Genomic DNA, 20,650 nt, shown 5'->3' with positions numbered 1-20,650 from the left:
TTTCAATTTTTTTTCTAGTTCTGTGAAAAATGCCGTTGACATTTTGATGGGGCTTGTATTGAATCTGTAGATTGCCTTGAGTGGTACAGACATTTTAGCAGTATTAATCCTCCCAATCCATAAGCACAGGATATTTTTCCATTTTTTCATGTTGTCTTCAATTTCATTCATCATTGTCTTTCAGTTTTCAGATCATAGGTCTTTCATTTCCTTGGCTAAATTTATTCCTAGGTTACATTTTATTTTTTGATGCAATTATAAATAGAATTGTTTTCTTAATTTCTTTTTTCCGATAGCTCATTATTAGGGTATAAAAATGCAACCAATTTCTGTCTACTAATTTTGTAGCCTGTGACTTTACTGAATTCATTTATTAGTTCTAATAGTGTTTTGGTGGAGACTTTAGGGTTTTCTATATATAGTATCACGTCATCTGCATATAGTGACAGTTTTACTCCTTTCTTTCCAATTTCGATGCCTGTCATTTATTGTTCTTCCTAATTTCTGTGACTGAAATCTCAGTATTTTTTTTTAATTTTTTAACGTTTATTTATTTTTGAGACAGAGAGAGACAGAGCATGAACGGGGGAGGGTCAGAGAGAGAGGGAGACACAGAATCTGAAACAGGCTCCAGGCTCTGAGCAGTCGGCACAGAGCCCGACGCGGGGCTCGAACTCACGGACCGCGAGATCGTGACCTGAGCCGAAGTCAGACGCTCAACCGACTGAGCCACCCAGGCGCCCCAGAAATCTCAGTATTTTTAATGTGTCCATTCTCTCCTAGTGACCCACTGATCAATGCAGTCCCAAGCAAAATCACAGAAAAAAAAAAAATCACAGCAAGCTTTTTTTTTAGCATTAAAATTGACAAGCCTATTCTAAAATTTATATGAAAATATTAAAAAAAAAGCCACTAGAATAGCCAAAACAACATGGAGAAAGACAAAGTTGGAAGACTTCTAATACTTTATTTCAGAACACTGTAAAACTACAGTAGTCAACATAGAATAGAATAGATACAAGTATATTATTCAATGGAACAGAACAAAAATTCCAGAAATAGACCCACACATATAGAGTAGTGCCCCCCCATCCCCAATTTCACTTTTCATTGTTGAATTACCCACAATAAACTATTGTCTGAAACTAGGTGATCCTCCTCCTGACATATTGTTAGAAGGTCAGTAGTAGCCTAATGGTACATCACAGTGTCTACGTCATTTACCTCACTTTACCTCATCACACAGGCATTGTCTTACATCATCACCAGAAGAAGACAGGTGAGTACAGTATGATAAGATATCTTGAGAGAGGAAGACCACATTCCCGTAACTTTTTTTACAGTATGTTTTTATAAGTGTTCTTTTTTATTATTCATTAGTGTTGTTAATCTTTTACTGTGTCTAATTTATAAACTCTACCTTAGATATGTATGCACGGGGAAAGAGTATATATAGGGTTCAGTACGTCTGTGGTTTCAGGCATCCACTAGGGGTCTTGGAACATACCCACCATAGATAATGGGGAGTGACTGCATGTTTAATCAAATTTCACCAAAGTTGCTAAAGCAATTCCATGGAGAAAAAGACTCCTTTTTACCAAATAGTGACCGAATAACCGAATATTCATATGACAAGAAAAGTACTTGATCCTTGTCTTACACCATAAACCAAAATGACTTGAAGTGGATAATAGACCCACACAGAAGAGCTGAAACTATGAAACTTCTAAAGGAAAACAGATAAGCAAATACGATAACCTTCAGGTAGGTAGTGTTCTTTAGGACGCAAAGCATGAGACATAAGGAGAAATAGATAAATTTTGCTTCACCAAAATTAAGATGTTTGCTCCTGAAAGACGCTGTTAAGGAAAAGAAAAACCAGAGAATGAAAGAAAATATGCATAAAGTAAATATCAGATAAATGACTTGTACTCAGAAGTGTGTATGTATGCATATATATATATATACAACTCAATAACAAGAAGATAAACAATCTTACTTTAAATGGGCCAAATATTTCAACATTTGCTTCACAAAGAAGATATATGATTAGCCAATTGGTGCATGTAAAGATGCTGTTTCAGGTTCCTAGGGCACTTGTAAGTACTGTGAACTGGGTGACTAAATAGAACAGAAATTGATTCTCTCATAGGTCTCCACACTACAAGTCTAAAATCAAGGCATCAGTAGGGCTCTGCTCCTTCTGAAGGCACTGGGGAAGTAGCTCTTCCATAGCATTCTTTTAGCTTCAAGTGGTTGTTGGCAACACTTGGCATTCCTAGACTTGTAGATACATCACTCCATTCTCTGCCTCCATCTTCGCATGACATTCTTCTCTGTGTGTGCCAGTGTATATCTACATGAACTTTTTGTAAGGACTGGCCATTGGATTTACAGCCCACTAAAATCCAGTTTGACTTTATCTTAACTTGATTACATCTGCAAAGACCTCACTACCAAATAAGTTCACATTTATAAATACTGGGTGTTAGGTTAGGTCTTTAACGGATCTTTTTTGGGGGGAAAATCCAACACGTAACAGATGCCCACCATCATCAGGGAATTACAAGTTAAAACCACAGTTAGAATGCCTACTAGAATGGCTAATAGTTTTTGAGAATACTAAGCGTTGACATTGTAGAACAAATAGAATTCTCATGCTATGCTAGCGGGTGGTAGAATGGTGCAGCCATTTTGGAAAATAGCCGATTTCTTATAAAGGTAAGTATGTTATCACCATAGGCCCAGAAATTTCACTCCTAGATATCTACCTAAAAGAAATTAAAACATACATCCAGACCCAGACCTGCACGTGAATATTCATAGCAGCTTTATGCACAATAACCAAACCTGGAAACAATTCAAATATTCATTAACAAGTGAATGGATAAACAAATTGTTGTAGGTCTATACAAGGGAACAACGGCGATAAAAGGGAATAAGTTTTGGGTGTATGTAAGGACTTGAATGCACCTCAAAATTAGTATGGTAAGCGCAAGAAGTCAGAGACTAAACATTACATAATGACTCAATTTATGTAACTGTCTAGAATAATCTATAATGACAAAAATCAGATGATGCTTTTCTTGAGTGGGGAGTGAAGAGGGGAAATTTTCTGAAAAACATCCGAAAACAACTTTTGGGAGTTGATGAAAATGTTCTATGTCTTGATTGTGGTGGTGGCTACATAAGTGTATACATTTGCTAAAACATAATGAGTATACTTAAAATAGGTTCATTTTATTTCATGTAAATTATGCGTCAATAAACTGATTTTTTAAATATAGCCATCTGTTACTGGAATGGAGCTCCTCTGGGATAACTGCTCTTCTCTAACTCACATTTAAGCCAGGCACTTATGAGAAGTAAATAGAATAACACCCACTAACATCCTGTGCCCGCCCTATCATAAATAGTCAATCAGAACACGTTCCTGTTTCTGGAAATTTTAGGACCTATGACATAGTGTTAATGTTTATATTTATATTTATTCAGTGGTTGCTAGTTATTCTATTTCACAGATGTGGACAATTATACCATTTTCTGAATTTTGCTGGTCTTGTAGCTTTCATAAATTACAAACTCTTAATATAAACTTGATTGTAGTATAGTGGAAAGAACTGGTAGGCTTTAGTGCTAATCAGCTTGTGGTTTAAATTCTGGCCGGGCCATTTACCAGCTGGACAGCCTTCATTCCTTTATTTAAAAATGTGTGTTAAGCAATTGTGATGTACCACAGGGGATGGTGCATTAAGGAGATGTGCTCCTAGCCTCGTGGAGCTTAAAGTCCCCTCCTTCAACTTGTTTTCCTTCTCCAGGTTGCTGGATTTTACCATCTGCAAATTGGGTTGTACTGCCATTTTTACAGGGTGGTCGTGAGGATGAAGTGAGCGGACTGAATAATCTACTCAAGTTTCCTCTTGCCCTGCCTGTGTGTCTTTCCAACTTCTTACTGTGCTCTCCTTCTTTCCTGTCTATCCTATCATGTCCTATCCTCTCCCATCATGAATTTTTTTCATTATTGAAGTATAATTGACATGCAATACTACATTCGTTTTACACTTATAATATATTGATTCAGCAATTCTATACGTTATTCAGTGCCCCCCACGATAAGTGTAGTCACCATCTGTCACCGTACACATGATTACAATATTATTGACTATATTCCCTATGCTGGGTTTTTCATCTCTGTGACTTATTTATTTTATAACTGGAAGTTTGTACCTCTTAATCCACTTCACCTGTTTTACCCCCCCCCCCCCCCCCCCGGCAACCACCAGTTTGCTCTCTGTATTTAAGAATCTGTTTGTTTTTGCTTTTTGATCTTTTGTTTTCTTAGGTTCCCCATATAAATGACATCGTATGGTGTTTGTCTTTTTCTCTCTGACTTATTTGCTTAGTGTAATACCCTCTAGGTCCATTCCTGTCACAAATGGCAAAAATCTCAGTCAGATTGGCTAATATCAAAAACACAAGAAATAACAAGCATCAGGGAAGATTTGGAGAAAAGATTTGGCAAAGATTTGCAGAAAAGATTTGGAGAAACAGTGCTCATGCACTGTTGGGGGTAATGCAAATTGGTGCAACCACTGTGGAAAATAGTATGGAGGTTCCTCAAAAAGTTGAAAATAGGAATGCCATACAATCCAGTAATTCCCTCATGAATCTTATTCATGTCTCCTTCTATACTATATAACACATCAAATTCCAATGCTTGTTTCTTTTTTTTAAAGAAACGCTATTTATTTATTTATTTATTTATTTATTTATTTATTTATTTATTTATCTATCTATTTATGAAAGTGCGTGAGTCGGGGAGAGAGGCAGGGGGGAGAGAGAGAGAGAGAGAGAGAATCTCTTTTAGTTTTTACATTTTTTTTTTTTACATTTATTTATTTTTGAGAAATAGAGTGAGACAAAGCATGAGCGGGGGAGGGGCAGAGAGAAGGAGATACAGAATCTGAAGCAGGCTCCAGCCTCTGAGCAAGTGGTCAGCTCAGAGCCTGATGCGGGGCTCAAACCCACAAACTGTGAGATCATGACCTGAGCCAAAGTCGGACGCTCAACCAACTGAGCCGCCCAGGCACCCCAAGAGAGAGAGAATATCTTAAGCAGGTTCCACACTGAGCGTCGAGCCCAAAGCGAGGTTCTATCCCATGACCTTGGGATCATGACCTGAGCTGAAATCAAGAGTCAGACATTCAACCAACTGTGCCACCCAAGCACCCCCCAGTACTTGTTTCTTTTCTCAGCTAAAATTATTTACATTTCTGAATGAATTCATTCAGCTGTTTTCCTGTTTAAATTATTTTATTGTTAAACTTATATTGGATGATATTGGAAAAAAAAAAAAGTTCCTGGAGTGATTTTTGGGTAACCGAAGTTAAGTAGAGTATTATATTCCTTAACAATACCTGTTTATATTTGTATGGCATTTTACCTTTACAAAGCTTTTTTGTATCTATCATTTCATTTAATAATCTCAATAATCCTGTGAGGTCAGTGGAGGGATTATCATGTCTACTGTCTAGATTAGTGTACCAACGCATATCTATATTAAAAGAGTATTTAGGGGCGCCTGGGTGGCGCAGTCGGTTAAGCGTCCGACTTCAGCCAGGTCACGATCTCGCGGTCCGTGAGTTCGAGCCCCGCGTCGGGCTCTGGGCTGATGGCTCGGAGCCTGGAGCCTGTTTCCGATTCTGTGTCTCCCTCTCTCTCTGCCCCTCCCCCGTTCATGCTCTGTCTCTCTCTGTCTCAAAAATAAATAAAAAACGTTGAAAAAAAAATTAAAAAAAAAAAAAGTATTTAGAGCAGAGACGTAATTTGAACCTGCTTATGCTTTTTATTTGTGTATGTATTTAACCACATTTATTGGCTAGTGATTGTATCCTGGCTATAGTGTGATGCTGCCCTTAAGAAGTTGAATGTCTGTGAGGGCGTGCAGCCTGCAAATGGAGAGCAGTGACAGAGTATGGATGCACATACCAGATGTAGGTTGTCAGTAAGGAGCCAAGGATCAGCCTTGTAGGGACATGTGGAAAGAGAATTACGATGTGCCACTTAAGCAGAGTATTGAGGCTCATCATGATTTCCCCATGTAAATGAGGAAGGAAAAGGCCTTCCTAAAATGCGCCCAAACAAGAACCCTTAGGAGTCGATATTTAATCTCTACTCTCATTCATGCAAAATAATTCTTCACTATGACAAAAGAAAGAAAGAAAGAAAGAAAGAAAGAAAGGAAGGAAGGAAGGAAGGAAGGAAGGAAGGAAGGAAGGAAGGAAGGAAAGAAAGAAAGAAAGAAAGAAAGAAAGAAAGAAAGAAAGAAAGAAAGAAAGAAAGAAAGAAAGAAAGAAAGAAAGAAGAAATTAAAAGAATCACAGAGAAGAGTCACAATCCAGGCCCTCACCAACTATGCCCCCTTTTCTGGATAAAAGGAGGAAACAAGACGGTTTCCTGCAACTATTTCTTGGGCCACTTTCCCTCAGCCCCTGGCCCTGCTCCGGCTGGACAAAGCCTGTACAGGGAGGTAGGGAGAATGGTGTTTGTGTTCGTCAGTGTGCATTTCTTGAAACTGGCCACCAGTGAACAATCAAATCACCTTGGAATATTCTTAAGCTTCCTACGTGTTTGATTAGTTTTTCCCAGTAGGAAATGAAATAAAAGAGGCAATTATTAAGAGAGCTTGCTCTCTGCGTGGCCTAAGACTGGCTCCTGGAGTAACAGTGCTCTTCAGAGCAGACAGGAAAGTCAGAGTCATTCCAGGTGTTTGACAGAAAGGCTGGAACTGGATGTGTGTGGTCTTCGTAGTGGATGGGAGCAGAGGAGGGCAGGAGAATCTGAGGTCTCTTTTTGGCTGATCCACAGACTGATTGATACTCTTGGCTCAATTTTCCTCTTTGTAAAAGAAGATTATCCATGTGTAAGATTCTTCCATGTCTTCATTCTCTTAGTAGCCCACAGAGCATGGCCCTCTGCTAGGTGTCCAGCATGTAAGAGTAAGATATAAGTAAGATTCAGCTCTCTAGAGGAATTCCTGCTGAAAATGGGGTGAGCCAACATAAAGGCTGAGGGTGGGTGAAGGTCACTGTGGGCCTAGATAATGGGCCAAGTCATCATGGAAGAGGCAGGGAACTGCATGGGAATGTGAAAAGGAGAAGCCTGGCTGATGGTGTGGCCAAAGAGCAATTTTGGGGGAGAAGAGAAATATCTAAGGAAGACCTTTCATGTTTGGGCATGATATGTGATATAAGACCTCTCTTCCAAGACCCCTATTAAATATTAAGTAAAATTTATACTGCTCATTAATATTTGGTGAAGTGGATCATCTTTGGAAAGAAAGAAAAGAAGTACTGAGACCTGCTTCATGGTTTATGTGGGATACAGGAGACAAGACACAGGAAGAAAGTAAGCTGATATTTAAATATATAAATAAATAAATAAATACATACATACATATATATTTACATATGTGCATATATATACACACATATCTCTGTAACTAATCATATAGATCACATATACATGTGTATGCACACTATGTATATGTGAATATATGGTATATATGTACCTCTTCCTAAAAAAAACTTCTCAGAGAACAAAAAGCAATGTTATCTGGATAACATGTTCTTAGTGAATGAACGTGAGCTAACACTTAAATACTTACTATGTACCACGTCCTTTTCTAGGTACCTTAAATGTAATATGTCTTCTTCAATCCTTACAATAACTTCATCAGGTAGGTACTACAATTATCATCCTTTTGCAGAGGAAGGAGGAATCTGAGAAACAGAGAAGTTCAGTTATTTGCCCAAGGACACATAGCAAGTAAGAAATAAAGCTGAGCTTTGGATCCAGGCAGCCTGGATCTAGGACCTCAACTCTTAACTTCAGTGCCCTTAAATTACATAAGATGTGATTCACTTATAATAGTTTTTGAATCCTTTAGGGAGCCTTGAGTACTGATGGAAGAATCAAGGCAGCTTTGATTCTCAAGTGTCAAGTGTGGGGAACAGAAACTCCCTCTCTTCTTGGTGGCTTTAAGTGCATTGCTCCCTGAATTCGATTGTAGATCCTTAGACAAGATTTGCTAATTTGGTTCTTTTATTCAATAACTATTTACTGAGTAGCCACTATGTGCCACAAATCCTTTGATGTTGTAGAAAAAGAATAGTAAAAAAAATTATAATAAGCAAAATCCCGGGGCGCCTGGGTGGCTCAGTCAGTTGAGCATCCGACTTCGTCTCAGGTCATGATCTCACAGTGCGTGGGTTTGAGCCCTGTGTCAGGCTCTGTGCTGACAGCTCAGAGCCTGGAGCCTGCTTTGGATTCTGTGTCTCCCTCTCCCTCTGCCCTCCCCCCCACTCAAAGATAAATAAACATTAAAAAAATTTTTTTAAATAAGCAAAATCCCAGTTGCTATAGAGTTTACATAAAGACAACAGAAGAGCATTTTGATGGTTTGTAGAATCGTGATAACTGCCATAGAGATAAGGGGTGCATGAGAGTGCAGAGGAGGGAGGGGAGCTGCTATAAAATATAGGTGGTCCAGGGAAGACTTGTTGACATGGTGACTTTTGAGCAGAGACCTGAGGGAAATGAAGGATCAAGCCTGCAGTATCTGGAAGAAGAACACTGCAGGCAGAGGAAATGGCAAGTGGAAAAGCCTTGAGGTCCAGTTGAATTTAACACGTGTGAGGAGGAGGTGGAGACCAGTACATCCGGAGTAGGCTGAGCTAGAATCAGAGGGGTAAAATGGCAGGTGAGAAGTTGAATGAAGACTTTGGTTTTTCACTCTGGGATAAGTAACCACAGAAGTGCAGAGGCATGAAGCCATGGTTTTGTTTTTGTTTTTGTTTTTTGTTTTGTTTTGTTGTCTGCCTTGTCTCTTAAAAAGCTAATGATAAAGGGCAAGAGTGGACACAAATTATTGTTGCAAAAATTCAGGCAAGAGATGATGGGAGTAGTGTGGGAGGTGGTCAAAAGTGGTTAGGTTACATTTTGAAGGTAGAGTTAATCACATTTGGAAGTTTTCACCCCATAGGTGATATGTATAGATGATAAAACTGGCTAAGATCACTTCTGGAGGAAGTCTTGGTAGAGAAGGAAAAGTATTCATGGATGGAAGCCTGGGCAGCTCTGACCTTGAGAGATTGAAGAGACAGGAGGGATCAACACATGAGAACAAGAAGGAGTAGCCAGGGAAGAAAGGAACACTAAGGAGAGGAGCATGCTGGAAATCACGTAAAGAGTGTGCTTCACGGAGGAGGGTGACCAACTGTGCTGCATGATGCTAACAGTCGATAAAGACCGAGAACAGAGTGGTGGGTTAACAAAATGGAGGTCACTGGTGACCTTGGCGAAAGCTGCTCCTGACTGGAGTAGGTTTAAGAGAAAATTGAGTTACCCCTGGACATGTTTTCACCTGAGACTTTGATCTGAGTGAAAACGGAATCTGCTTTCACACTCCTCAGAGGCCTGAGTCTTGTCCTGACAAAACCAAGGCTCAGAGGCCCAGGGCTTTAGAAATAGCAAATAAGAAAGTGAAACCTTTGAACTTGGAAATAGTATTAAAGTTGTCATCGAGGGCTTGAAATGTTGCAGTCACACATCTTGCTCCAGGAAACAAAATGGACCAGTTGTTGGATTTATTCTGGTCCTCTGCCTAAGACAACAGCTAAAGAATCTCCTTTATGTATTTATCCAGGGACTTTGTCCTCACATCCTCCCTTGACAATAAAATGTAGTGTCCTCCAGAGTCTGGACTCCCTGGGGAAAAAAAAAATAATTGTATCTCTCTGTCTCTCTCTCTCTCTCTGATGAAAATTTCTTCATCATAATTCATAGTTGGTGGAGCATGCTCTAAATGCCGGGTGTGGCTAGTGTGAGTGTTGAGTCTGGACATAGGGAAATGAATTCAATACTCTCTCACTAGTTTGTTGTGCAGAAATAATTATACCATTATATCCTTGTGTGCCTCAGCATCTCCATTTAGTTTGGCAGGATAACTTCCAAATTCCCTTGAGTCTTACGTTCTCTGATCCATTCTAAAATTCATTTATGTTTTCCAAGTTGCTAATTTATCTCAGCCTTCCCTTATTTATATTAATCACACTTCCCCTTTGCAAGAGGAATAGGGACATTTTCCATCCAGTCATCTTTATGAATCTTGTATCCGTTTGGATACCTATAAATTGTGGAGAACAGCATTCAATCTTGATTTCTCGGAAACTCAAGACTGGGCAGCTGAGACCTGGGGTCCTGGCCCCTCTGGTTGTTTGCTTTGACTCTTAGTGCTGGTGTCAGTGAATTCCCAGCTACCTTTGGCTGGCTTTGTGTACTTGGTCAATGTAATTAACCTCTCTGTGCTTTGGCTTTTCAACTGAAAGAGGAATATCACTATCACATGTGTTGAGAAAACCTATGTGATAGTCCTTGGGATTTACCTGAGAGTAGCAACCATTAGTTAACTCTTTACTTACCTGATAGATAACTGCCAATTGTAGCTATATGGCCATATCTACTCTAGTCAGAGTTTGCTATGCAAAAATAGCAAGAGAGGTTCTCTCAACTCAGGACTTGATGGAAACAACAAAGAAGTTAAATGAAAATCAAACACATGATCAAGAATGAAAGTCCTCCTTAAATGTTATTTATATATATCTTTGGAAATAAACCACTATATCCAGTTGTCCATGATAGCAATGGTGCTGTCATTTTAAGGCCTATCATCAATGAAAATAACTCCAAATTAACCGTAAATACTAGAATGGATTCCCTGAATGCACAGGAACTGACTTTACTAAGGCAAAAATAGTTCTTGCTGTCATTGTCACCATGTTCAGTGAATATTATGAGAATCAATTCACGATTGAATCAGCTGAGGTGGTTTTTCCTAATGGAAAATCACATACCTTTCCAGAACTGACTTAATGAAAGGAGGTGGTGATATCTGATCCAATTAACAAATAAGTTGGAACCAGAGCAATTCCAGGAAATCTTGCGAAACTTCTGACTAGGATGGATTTAAAGTCAGAAGTCATAGGTTATGGGAATCGGATTGAGATTGAAATCTCTCCAGCCAGAGCTGACATTATCCATGCATGTGATATTGTAAAAGATGGAGCTATTGCTTATGGATATAGCAACATTCAGGTGGCTCTCCCAGAAACATACACTGTAACTAATCAGTTTCCTCTTAACAAGCTCAGAGGACTTCTAAGACATGACAGGGTAGCTGCTGGATTCACTGAAGACTCGGCTTTCGTCTGTGCCCCCAAGGAGGTATCGCTGATAAATCTGGTTTCGACATCTCTGCAACAAAGGCAGTTCATATAAGTGATTCTACAGCCATTTAATTTCAGATGGTACACATTGCCCTTCTTCCTGGCCTCCTAAAGACCATAGCCACAAATTATATGATGCCCCTTCCTCTAAAACAAATCTCTGACACTGTAGTAAAAAATGCTAGCAGAGACGTAGGTGAAAGGAACTACAGGCATCTCTGTGCTATTTATTACAGTAAGAATCCTTGGTTTGAAATAATCCGTGGGTTTCTGGACAGAATTATACAGCTGCTTCATGTGCCTCCTGGTGAAAAGAAGGGGGATGGTGTGATCACAGCATCAGAAGGCCCTTCCTTCTGGGGCATGCATCGAGATGCTTGCCAGCGATCAAAGCATCAGGAAGCTTAGGGTCAGTCCTTCATCCTGATGTCATCACCAAATTTGAGCTAACCTTGTCCTGCTCCTCCCTGGAAATCAGTATTGGGCCCTTTTTGTGAAGAGGGGTCTCTGTTGGGTGATTCTCTCCATGAGGCTTCCCTTCTCCTCCCCTGATGTCCTTTATTTGTCCCCACAGGGGACATCCATTTGTGCTTTAATGTTTAATTAAGTGGAACGCAGTGAAAAGAAAAAGAATGAAAGCCCTCCTAAAAGTGTCTACAAGCCTGCATACTGTACAGTGGGTTTTGGCATCAGCTTCCAGTTTGCCCTCACTTTGGCCCTATGATCAGGGGAGCCATTTCCCTTTTGGTGGGTCTACAACTCTCCTCCAGATTCTGCTGGCTGCCTTTCCCTTTGTCTCATGCCGTTTCTTTCCAGTGTGTGCACTGACACTGGTTTCTTCCTTTGGGCTCTTAGTACAAGGGTCAGTGAAGCCCCAGCCTTTGTAGAAGCAAACATTTAAAACCTACTTAAAAAACTTTTTTTAATGATTATTACTTTTCTTTTGAGAGAGAGAGAGAGAGAGAGAGAGAGAGAGAGAGAGAGCGTGAGCAGGGGAGGGGCAGTGGGAGAGGGAGACCCAAAATCTGATGCAGGCTTCAGGCTCCAAGCTGTCTGCACAGAGCCTGATACAGGGCTTGAACGCATCAACCATGAGATCATGACCTGAGCTGAAGTTGGATGCTTGACCAACTGAGCCACCCAGGGGACCCTAAAACCTCCACTAAGGACTGAGATTACCACTGCATGGCTAGAGAGGCTATAGCAACGTGTCTGCAAACTTCCTGGTTGCGTTCAAAGTGCTTCTTAGGACACCCTCCATTCTCTAGTCTCTGTCACACGCCTCTAAAGGGAAGAGGCATTTTAAACTCCTTTGAGGAAAAGAATTCAATCATTCAGTTCTATTTGGGGTTTCGGACACTGAATGCAAATAAGGATTATGGGATACAACCTGGATAATATCATTATCCATTGTTATCCATTGTTATCCGTTGTTTCCTTTGCTCCTTTGACTACCAGGGGGCGAGACTAGTGGAGTGGGTGATGGTACCCACTTACACCCTTCTATTGTCTCCTCTTCTATAGGGTGAGCCCTTTAAGGAAGGGATGCTGCCTTGCACTTCTCCATATCTGATGTCTAGCTCAAGGCCTGGCCCCAACAAGGAACAGAGTCGATAGCTGTTGGAATGAATTGCTGCAGGGAACCCACCATCCTTGCTTTGGGGTATAGTACTAGGCGTCATAGCATCATGGAGTCAAAGATAAAGGACTTCTCTTCTGGTGGTCCAGGAACAGAGATGGGACAGGGTGCCATGAACTCAGCTCTGGGAAATCCCAGAGAAGGTCATAGTTTTCCAAGGATTTACAGGCTGAGGAGGAATTCCCCACTCTGAAAACAGTGCTTCCAAAATCCTGGTGCACAGATTGATGCTGGCCACCAGTGAAATGAAAATGGACAAAATAGTCTTTTTTTTTTTTTAAGTTTATTTTTCATTTTGAGAGAGAGTGAGTGAGTGAGCAGGGGAGGGGTGAGAGAAAAGGAGAGAGAGAGAGAATCCCAAGCACGCTCCACACTGCCAGCTTGGTGCCCATCATGGGTCTTGAACCCACAAACCGTGAGCTTATGACCTGAGCCAAAATCAAGAGTTGGATGCTTCACTAACTGAGCCACCCAGGTGCCCGGTGTAATCATTTTTTTTTTAAAAAAAAAGCTGAATTAGTTTTTTAATCTGAGCTTATGGCCTTCCTGAAATGTTTTCTCATTTAGTGTAGTCCTGCTACACTAAAATAACCTTTTCGAAATTGTAGTGATGGTAAATGGCAAATGTTTTAACTTAATATATTCTATTAGGGGAAAATTACCCTTACCTTACGTTACTGCCCAGTTTAATTTCATTTTGTTTTGGCTTGACATTTTTCTGCCCCATGTATTCTCTCTAAGGAGCACTGTTAGGCCTGTGGTTTCTAACAAGACACGGACCATTCTGAGAATCTGAACTAAAGTTTTTGACCCTTTCTCCACAGAAACCTGTTTATGTGCACACACACACACAAACTTTTGCAGGTAATTTTGGAAGGTTCACAGGCCTTTTTAAGACCAACTGTGAGCTTCTGAAGAATCCAGAAAATCCAGTTAGGAATTCCTGGACAAGAAGGAGTGACAGTCCACTGTTGTGAGAAAAATTACCTTTCCCCATTCGTTTGCTTTTTAATGAAATATTTCATGTAAATAAAAAGTTTTCCCTCATTGCCCTCTAGGGCCATTAAAAGTCCAAGGAAGCATTGAGATCAGGGAGTTAACAAATATTTTGCAAAAGCAAATGGCGTGCTAAGGGAGCTGCTACCCAGCATTTGAACCAGCATTCTGTGGTCTCGGTGGGTATGGGAACCCCCTCCTCCCTTTGGCATTTTTTGCTGAGCATGCATTGCAACCCGTCACCACTGACAGGGCTCTGTGCATCTCCCAGGATGTCTGGAGGAGTCTTTTTGAAGGCATTTCAGCCATCTGTTAGGGTTTCCTGTTCTCAAGGGTGCTTTGATGCCCTGAGGAGATGTGACATGACATTTGGAATCTGGGCCCATGCATCACAATGCCAAGGGCAGGGACAGCCGCAGGGTGACTGACTCTGGCCCATTGTGCAGGGATGAGCATGTCAATCAAATGCATCTGGCTGGGTAGTCATATTGGCAGCTGGGCTGCTCAAATTTAAAGGGGAGAGGGAAATGAAAGGTCGCAGAAAACTTCAGAAGAGAAGGACAGCCCCCTTCGTCTGAGAAAGCTCATCTTCCTCTGAGAAAGCCTTGGGGTGGACGTGGAGACCACAGCTGGAGCAGTGAAGTCAACATTGATCACAGGATCTCAGAACCATAAAGATGGCCAAATCCAGAATTTCCCAAACTTCAGTTATTCCAGCCCATAGCCATGATTTTTTGCTCTCTGTATGTCACCAATAATTCATATTTGCTTTAAATAGGCTCACATTTTTATTTAAAAACATGTATTTTTAAAGAAAATTTATAGAACTAACTAAAATCTGGCATTACTTGCTATAAATATACTGTAGTCAAAAATAAATGAAATGAAAACGGAGCACTCTTTGGAAATTCTAGCTCAACGCTTTGGTCTGCTAGCTCATTATTAGAAGGGGAAGTCAGCAAAGATTTCGGGCTTGTTATAGGAACTTACTCAGACTTTATCCTTGATGTAGCTGGCCAGATTGAAAGCAAATTCAAAAGTGAATCGTCATCACTTTATGTGCTCAAAATTTGTTAATACCACATCTAAGAAGTTACTAAAATTTATGTGCTAACTAAATTGATTTTACGTGCTACTGGAGGGCTGGATTTCACTCTGCAGGACACATGGATCTGATCCAAGCTTTTTACAGAGGTGAGGACACCCAGAGGATGGAAAGGACTTGTCCAAGGTAACCATGGTTCTATATCTGTCTTGGTACCTATATACTGTTTAGCCAGGTAATTTTGCAGCTTCTGCCGGAGGCAGGTTGTACCTGCCTACACCTTGGCTTTGGACTCAGCCTTGTGACTTGTTTTGGCCAATGGGATGTAAGCAGATGCGACGCAGGCAGCGGCTTCAAATTGGATCATAGAGCTGGGCTTCCTTTCTTGCACTTGACCATGAAGAGGACACACCACAGTCAGCCTGTCAGTCTGAGAATGATAGACTTGTGCAGGCCTGGATTCTGTCCGTGCAAAGATTCAGTATTGGACTCCCAGTCGCTCGTTCCCCTTTTTGGTGCAGTACGTGGGGCGTGTATGTGTGTGTGTATACGCACGCATGTTTGTGGATGTGAATATGTATGTATGAGACAGACAGACAGAGAGAGGAGGGGGTGAAGAGAAAGGGAATGGAAACCTGGGCTGGGAAGATCAGTGTCCATATCTCCTCCATCTTCCATCTTCTCAGAGCCTAACACAAGCTCTCAAAAATGTAGATGGTTAATAGATGCTTTATCTTTTACTCAGGAACTTGTGAAATTCAGGAAGTATTTACCAAGAACTCTGTTACATACATGGGACTGTGCTACATATACCTGGGGATACAAAAGAAGTCATTTTTGTGTCGTAGGGGATTACGACGTGTTTCAGTGGCAAAGGCACACCTGCATGGTGTGAATAAACACCACTTCAGAGCTGTATTGTTCCTGTACAAAAGTGGCAAAGTACAATGTTCCTCAAATATGGCAGCATCCTCTTCTGCCAGGCCTTGACCGTGCTGCTCCCTCAGCCTACAGTGCAATTCTGGAACACCCCATGGAGAGGTTAGGTTCTCCACAAAGCTGTACTTCCTGTCTTCTTCCTTCCTCTCTTCTTTTCCATACAGGCATTTCTACTTCCTTTTGTTGTGGTGGTTCTTTCTGCCTTTGACCCGGAATATTCATAGGACTTGCATACCTTTCAATGAGTTGCTCTCCTGTCTAGTTGTTCTGCAACCTGGTACCGTCCTTCCCATTCCGCCCCCTCCTAGGAGTCCCATGGAGTTGCCCGCAGTTCACATGTGGAGTCCATTTTACTCCATCTCCTCCCCCACCGCCGTGGCCAATGCCCTTGTCATGCCTCACCTGCCTGGTTTCTTGGTATCGCCTTTGCCCAGGCTGTTCCCCATAGGGTAGTTGGAATAACTTTGTAAACTGCTAATCTGATCATTTGATTCCCCTGCTAAAAAGTTCCCCAGTGGCATCTCTTTGCAATTAGAAGAAACAAAACAAACAAAACAAAACAAATACCTACAGACTCATTACTGTGTCCTATAACACTCTGCCTGATGTGGATGCTGTATAGATCCACTTTGCAAATCAAACTGAGGAGATATCACACAGGGCAAGTGGCACACCTTCTGACTCCCATGCCATCCATCGTTCTTCATGCCACGTAAGCAAACCACAGTCTTAGTTACCAGTTACTGAGTACGTACTCTAAGATGCACATAATTAAGCTCTTTATACATATTAACTTCTTTATTCCTCATAATTCTGTGAAGTAGGGACTATGTTTATCCCAGTTTTACAGATGAGGAAACTTAGGCACAGAGTGTTCAAGTAATTTCCTTACCACATAGCTTGAAAATGACAGAGCTAAGATCAGAACCCAGACATTATAGCTCCCTTACTGCTGTTGGGCCATGCAATAACCATAAGACTGACAAATATGGAAGGAATATCCTCAAACTGCTACCTGCTTTCCCATCCCCATCATTTTTCTGGCTAGCTCTCCGGCTATCCATATCCTTCTATAGCTCAGGATGGTATTGGTTCTCCATCCTCAAGAGATGGCTCAGTATAACAGCAACATCAACAAAAATTAGGAATCAACCGTTGAAAATTGATAATGTCTCCAAGGGCTGAGATGGTCTTCCTCCAAAGAGGTAATTATGGGAACCTAGTAAGAATGGAAGGCTTTTTGCAGAAAATAGAGTATGAGCAATCCTCACAGAAATGTCAAAAGGATATTGTGTTTTGCAAATGTTTATTGCAAACAGACAAAAGTAGGTTCAATTACTCGTCACAGCCTACACATTTCTCTCTTTGTTGGCCGGAAAACACTCAGGTGTTTTGTTTGGTTTGTTTAATATTCTCCAGGATGGCATGGCGGTATTTTTAGCTTTGAAATTTTGATTGTGAATTTCTGTGGCCTATTAAAAAAAAATGCCCATGCAGCCTTGCAACATGAAAAAGAATGACAAAAGCTGGTGAACATGATTAATCCACTGGACTTCATGTATCATCTGTCCTTTGCCCCCTCCTTCCTCCATTCCCTGAGCTCTCTAAACATTTCATCTGTGATTCTGGGCACTTTGAAACCGGAATCTGTATTCAGCACATGTCCCTACATGATTAAATAAAAATAATAATCATCTTTCTCTGCTGTTGCCTCAGCAGGAAATAGTTTTTACCTCCACCTCCATTGCCAGTACCCCCAGTCTGGCTTGTTGGAGTGAGAAAAAACATCACAGGCTTTGGAGAAAACTGGATGTTAAATCTTAATAATAGGGGTGCCTGGGTGGCTCAGTCAGTTAAGCATCCAACTTAGGCTCAGGTCATGATGGGTTCGGGCCCTGTGTTGGGCTCTGTGCTGACAGCTCAGAGCCTGGAGCCTGCTTTGGATTCTGTGTCTCCTTCTCTCTTGCCCCTCCCCCACTCCCGTTCTGTCTCTCTCTCTGTCTCTCAAAACTAAACACTACAAAATTTAAATCTTGATAATGGTGTGACTTTGTGCAAGTTTCTTGTCCTTGTTAAGTCACAGTCTCTTTTGATATCCACTGGGAATGATGATGGCTGCACCACAGGCCAGGTGGTGGTGATAGTTAAGTGAAATATATATTTTATTTTATTTTTTTTTATTTATTTTTTTTAAATATGAAATTGACTGACAAGTTGGTTTCCATACAACACCCAGTGTTCATCCCAACAGGTGCCCTCCTCAGTGCCCATCACCCACCCTTCCCTCCCTCCCACCCTCCATCAACCCTCAGTTTGTTCTCAATTTTTAAGAGTCTCTTAGGGGTGCCTGGGTGGCTCAGTCAGTTAAGTGTCTGACTTCGGCTCAGGTCGTGATCTCGTGGTTTGTGAGTTCAAGCCCCGTGTTGGGCTCTGTGCTGGCAGCTATAAGCCTGAAGCCTACTTTGGATTCTGTGTCTCCCTCTCTGCCCCTCCCCTGCTCATGCTCTGTCTCTCTCTGTCTAAAAATATTTAAAACATTAAAAAAATTTTTTTAAAAATTAAGTGAGATATATTTTAAATGTCTAGTGCCAAGTAATATTTAGCCATATTGGTTTGAATCCTTATTGTGTGCTGGCACTCTGCCTTTATTATTCATTTAATTTAACTTCATAAAGTAGGAATTATTATTCCTATTATACAGATAAAGAAACTGAGGCTCAAAGCGGTAAAATAACTTGCCTCTTACAGGTTGAACTGCGCCCCCCTCCTCAATAAAAGACATATTGAATCCTAACCCCTGGTAGCTTAGGATATGGTTTCATTTGGAAATAGAGTCTTTATAGAAGTAATCAAGTTTGAATGGTAATTAGGGTAGACCCTCATCCAATGTGACTGGTGTTCTTATGAAAAGGGGATATTTTGACATAGAGACAGACACTCCCGGAGGGAAGACAATGTGAAGACACAGAATGAGAAGAAAGCCATGAGACTGGAGTGATGCATCTGCAGGTCAAGGGGCACCAAAGATTGCTGGCAAATACAAAACACTAGTAGAGGCAAGGAAGTATTCACCTCTAAGCTGTCAGAAAGAGCACGGCCCTGTTAATGCCTTGAGTTTAGACTTTTTAACCTCCAGATCTCTGAGATGAGATTTCTGTTGTTTTTGGCCACCCGGGTTTTGGTATTCTGTTATAGCAGCCCTGTAAACTAACAGGTTCCTTAAAGTCACGCTGTGAGTAAGCACCAACACCAGGATTCAGGTCCTGGTCTGACTTAAACCCGGGACTCACCCATTCCACTACCATTGCTTCTCAAACTGTGGTCCACGGACAAGCAGCATTGGCCTCACCTGGGAGCTTATTAGAAGTGCAGAATCTCAGGCCCCCAACCCCAACCTACTAAATCAGAATCTGAATCTTGACAAGATGCCAGGAAATTCTTAGGTACTTGAAAGTTTGAGAAGCACTGTAGACAACCTTCCACAGAAACCAACAAACATGAATTCCTTTCTCTTCCTTTCCCTAGGTCCCCCTTCGTGTGCAGGTGCAAGTGGGCCTTTCCCTTCCTAGTGTGTTCTCTTTCTGACCCATTTCCCACTCTACTCCTTAATCCCCCAAGGCTAAGTTTGTCCTTTACACATGGCAGGGAAACTGGGTGCAGTGAAAAGACCACGGGCTTTGGGAGCCCTATTGAACTTGTTTCAAAATCCTGCTTTACCACTCAGAGGGCAAGTTGCTTATCTTTTCTTTTTAATTAATTATTTATTTTGAGAAAGAGAGAGAGAGAAAAAGAGAATCCCAAGCAGTCTCTGTGCTGACAGAGCTGACAGCACAGAGCCTGATGCAGGTCTCAAACTAACGAACTGCAAGATCATGACCTGAGTCAGATGCTTAACCGACTGAGCCACCCAGGCACCCCCGTCTTCTCTGAGCTTCAACTTTTTCATCTGTTCCTAGCGCCATTACCCTGGTGGAAGCCATTGTCATTATGTTCTGCCTGGACTACTGAAGTAGCCTTCTTGGTGGACTCCCCACCTCCCCAAGTCAATCTCAATCTGTTCTCCCCATTGCAACCTTAATGATCTCTCCAAACAGCAAATCTCCTTCTGTCATTTCCCGTGATTGCAAACCCCGTCCTGGCTGAAGTCTGAATTCCTGAACATGGCTCCCTGTCCTTTGCATCATGTGCCCATGTCTGCTTCTCCCCTCTCATATCTCCTGCCACTTCCCATGCTTACTTTATTATTTACCTTCTATGTGTCCTAACCTTCCTCTACATTCTCAAGCCAGCCATCACCTCTTCAGGGTCTTTGCCTACACCACACATCCCTCCCCTGAACTCCTATACTTTGCATGCCTTCTCTGTGCTTTTCTTCATGATGTCAGCCAAGCGTTTTATTAACTGCAACGTTGATTTATCTATATTCCTCATTAGACCACATGAGCATGAGGGCAATGACCACGATGATATTTGTGATGCTTGTATTGCAGCTCCTAGCCCGGTTTTGGGATATAAGTCAGCCCTCAATATGTATTTGCTACACAGATCAAAGAAATTGGGAGATGCCTCAGTTTTTAGGCCAGCATTGTGCATTCTGTTGAAGAAACATTTATTTCTGAAACCCCACTGCTGTTTTACAGATTAGGTGCCAGTTGTAGAGTGAGTACAGGAACAGCCAGTGTGTTCTTTCTGAAGTTTCTTTGTTCTTTCCCGCTTGATTAAGCCACCTAGATCCTACCTCGTTGA

The 20,650-nt window shown here is 41.4% G+C and overlaps 1 protein-coding gene, 1 long non-coding RNA gene and 1 pseudogene across 15 annotated transcripts in view; all 3 read left to right on the top strand.

Annotated features, from left to right (window-relative positions):
• The window catches only part of DAB1 (DAB adaptor protein 1), a 1,146,801-nt gene that overhangs the window by 438,007 nt on the left and 688,144 nt on the right, over window positions 1-20,650 (top strand). The gene's annotated exons all lie outside the window — the stretch shown is intronic.
• Window positions 7,687-9,722, top strand: LOC147578049 (uncharacterized). The gene is made up of 3 exons (XR_015254182.1): window positions 7,687-7,738; window positions 8,585-8,761; window positions 9,044-9,722. It is a non-coding gene; the product is annotated as an uncharacterized LOC147578049 (long non-coding RNA).
• Window positions 10,518-11,839, top strand: LOC112863827 (phenylalanine--tRNA ligase beta subunit pseudogene; annotated as a pseudogene).

This window comes from Puma concolor, chromosome C1 (assembly GCF_028749965.1).
Source record: "Puma concolor isolate L17-30 chromosome C1, mPumCon1.1.hap2, whole genome shotgun sequence".
In the NCBI taxonomy this organism is placed as follows: domain Eukaryota; kingdom Metazoa; phylum Chordata; class Mammalia; order Carnivora; family Felidae; genus Puma; species Puma concolor.
This window is presented reverse-complemented; position numbering and strand designations above follow the sequence as displayed.